We start from the raw sequence: 3,557 nt of genomic DNA, 5'->3' as shown, positions 1-3,557 counted from the left end.
GGTGTTGCCACCTAGCTACCTACTAAGAATAATTACTGGCTCACCTCTACAGCTGTAACACTAGTGCTAAAACAACATATACGCTACAAGAATAGCCTTTATCACGCTGTATCACTGCTAGTACGGCATGTATCGTAAGTGTATTCTAATTAATTACCGCGTGCGCTAGTGTCTTGATTTGTAAGGAAGAGCCAGTAGCAGCAGTTGTAGCTTGATAGTGGTGTCTCCGGTGTGCAAGAGATGGATAATTCTTGGATTATTGTTTAAAAGCTGTTTCCAGCTCAGTCCACGAGTTCAGTCCAGTCCAGTCCAGTCCAGTCCAGTCCAGTCCAGTCCGTGGAATAAAATAGACCGAAAAGCTCAGAGATATAGATACAGTATGCTGGTGCAAGATTCATAATATGGTTTTGTAGGATGAGATACAAAAGGACAGTTTGTCATAGTATCCAGGTAGGATAAGCTAGTTCAGAAATCACATAAAATGCTTAGCTATAAGCACAGTTTATCCAAATGTAGCTGTAGTTATAACAGCTAGCTGCTATATATACAGTGTAAATGTATTGCTTACTTCTCAACAGTTTTGCAATAACAGGGAAATCATGCTGATAATGGAAATAAGAGCCTCTGGCTATAATTTGACAGTTGATTGCATGCTGTGGTTTCATCTTGGTATTAATTAAGAATCTCCAGATTGCTCAACTTGACAGCTCTCTGTACATATAGCCTTATTATGTAGTATGAGAAAAATGGCTAGATAAAGCCCATTCAGAATTTGATTTTAGTGATGTGTACTGACACTGTTAGTACAGTAGTGGCCATATCATGTTATAAAATATTTTGTGCTTTGAATGAAGACAGTTCAGTGCTATTTGTAGGGTTAGCTTTCTTATGCTATTGATGATATGAACAGTTACGTGATTTCAGTGCTAGCCCTATAGTTTTCTTGCCTTAAATCAATATCTCCATATATGTACAGCAGTATTAGGAAGGTTGTATACTGCTTCAAAGGTAAAGTACCTGGCATACCAGTGGTTGCCAATGTCTATTATTCATAGTCCACAAAATGGCACAACAATGATTCCAGGAAAATGAATAATACAATAGGCTTTTTCTTGGAACTATCCTTCAGACTATATTTGTACAGGTTGATAATGGTTGGAGCAGATGTAATAGTTGTGAATGCATTTATGACCTAAATACAACTTGTGTGTAACAAGAATAATGGTTGGTGTGTACTTTTTATACATACAATATGATTGCCTATGTGGCAATGTCACATATGTACAGAATGTGTAGCTTTTCATAGTGAAATACTGACTGATCTTCATTGAACAGAAGAATTTGGTTACACATTATATAAGTGTTGCAGTTTTGTCTCAGTCATAATCAATTTTGAGTCTGTTTTTCAGAGCTGTTGTCTCAGATCAAACTTTGACATTTTTTGTAGTTTAAACTTTGCACTGTATACAGTATTGCACAGGTTTTTCAAAACCATTTAAAGCCATATACTATAATTATACCTAACATTATTTAGTGTAGGAAAATATATTTTCTGTTCATTTATGTGTGATTCAGAATGATCATGAGTACTGGCACCATAATGAGTTCCAAGGATTGATCATTTGGCAGTGAACAAATTTATCCTGGTGTTGTTCAGCTTGGTTTGTCTCTTGTACAGTTTGATGTTCATGATAATGGACTCCACCTTGCTGTATACTATATACGCACCACCTTAGCGTGGGAATTCAAAGGCGCCACTCATGGTTTAACTCACATATTCACTGGGAAATATCTAGATATTACCTGGGTAATATCATGGGAACACGGTTTGCTCATGGCTTTGATTCCCAACCAGCTCAAAGATACAAAATGCTTTGACTCGTTTTATTGAGGGACACAGAGCATTTCATTGTGGGTTTCAGTTTACACAATAGGCAAGTCTCAGTGTAGTTGCCAAGTTCATTATTTGACAGTAACTAAACTACTGTAACATTCTAAGATAAATGATCTGTAAACCGATTACTTGACGATGTGAGGATGCATATTTCTACCCACTGTGTGGGGGAGTGTCAGCCATTGAGCAGACCATGAAACAAGAAGAATATGACAATTAGGTGAGTAGCTTATAGTCCTAAGTACTTAACTGAATGTATTAACTTAGTTACTTACTGCCACAATAGTGAAGTAGTATTCAAAAACTTTACGCGCTAAAATCAATCCCACAATTGAAAGTTCCTGGCATGTGTTGAAACAAAATGACGCTGGAATAACAGTCTGAGAGCTATTTTTCCATGCAACTGATACACAATCGATCGTCAGATGCTAGTGGGATTTTGTTGATAATATACATCCTTACCCCTTGGGTCTACCACCCTCGGGGTTCAGGTGTATAAATCAGCAAAATCCCTTGCAGCCATGGTATAACTATAAATGTACCATGAAACCACCTAACTTCAAAGCCAAATTCCAGGGTACATATCTTATAAACCCTGGCTGGCCGTGGTACATTTAAGTTAAACCATGGCTGGCTATGGTACATTTAAAATAAACCATTGCTGGCCATGATACATTTAAATGTACCATGGCCTTGATATATCTGATGAGGTAACGTTGTTTGTTTATATAAGAATACTGGCAGTATTCGATTGTGGGAGTTTATTATTACTCATGTGATGAAAACCATGAACCCGATTTTGCATTCTACAGCACTCATACGAAGGCGTTTCGACACCCTTACCACCCTATGAGTTGACAAATAGAAGTTTAAGGTGAGAACTAGTGTCATGGTTAATTTACAATCGCGTGTCCGCGTGTTTGATTATGTACCATGCCCACTTTTCGTATATCACGAGGTAACCACTCTACAGCGAAGCTTACCCCTCTGGATGTTTAAAAAACATTGTAAACAGTGGTTAAACGATGTAGCAACTTTGAAACAATTGTTAAATCGCAAAGTTGAGTGCTTCCGTGATATTCATAGGATTTTCCCATTTATGTTAACAAATGTAACTGCAACATTACTTGCCGCTGACCCATAATCAAATTTTACAAGACTCTCTATATAATAAATCCAGCGGGTTGCCTCGTATTGGCTTGGGTGATTAGTCACCCACCACAGTAGGTTATTAGCCTACATGGTACATATCAGTTGTATCACGTGCCCTCGTGTTTTGCCTGATATGTACACCCATGCTCTCGGGCCTAACGGCCCTCGAGTTTGGGTGTACATATCAGGCAAATCACTCGGGTACATGATACAACTATTACTTATATCATCAAAATATTGTAATTATACATATTATTTCGTTATTTATATAGATTAGCTGTTTGGTGTGCATCAACAGGCAAATATCTCAATGACTCAACCTCAAAGTTAACAGGTGAAATCCAAACAAGTGAAAATGTTTGCTATGCCATTTTATGTACATGTTAAGTTGAGCCTTCAAAAACAACTCAAGGATGGAATTTGACACATTTTGTAGTACTGTTTGATCTGCTAATAATATTTTTCATTGTGATGTCTGCATTTTAAACTATTACTAATCAAAGTTTTCGCC

The 3,557-nt window shown here is 37.3% G+C and overlaps 1 long non-coding RNA gene across 2 annotated transcripts; it reads left to right on the top strand.

Annotated features, from left to right (window-relative positions):
• Window positions 1-171: 171 nt before the first annotated feature.
• LOC136245790 (uncharacterized) lies at window positions 172-3,557 on the top strand. 2 transcript variants are annotated; one of them, XR_010696127.1, is made up of 3 exons: window positions 172-2,768; window positions 3,319-3,380; window positions 3,435-3,557. It is a non-coding gene; the product is annotated as an uncharacterized lncRNA (long non-coding RNA). The 2 variants fall into 2 exon arrangements; XR_010696124.1 differs by having other exon boundaries at window positions 172-450; window positions 1,576-2,768; window positions 3,319-3,551.

This window comes from Dysidea avara, chromosome 2 (genome assembly GCF_963678975.1).
Source record: "Dysidea avara chromosome 2, odDysAvar1.4, whole genome shotgun sequence".
Taxonomy (NCBI): domain Eukaryota; kingdom Metazoa; phylum Porifera; class Demospongiae; order Dictyoceratida; family Dysideidae; genus Dysidea; species Dysidea avara.
This window is presented reverse-complemented; position numbering and strand designations above follow the sequence as displayed.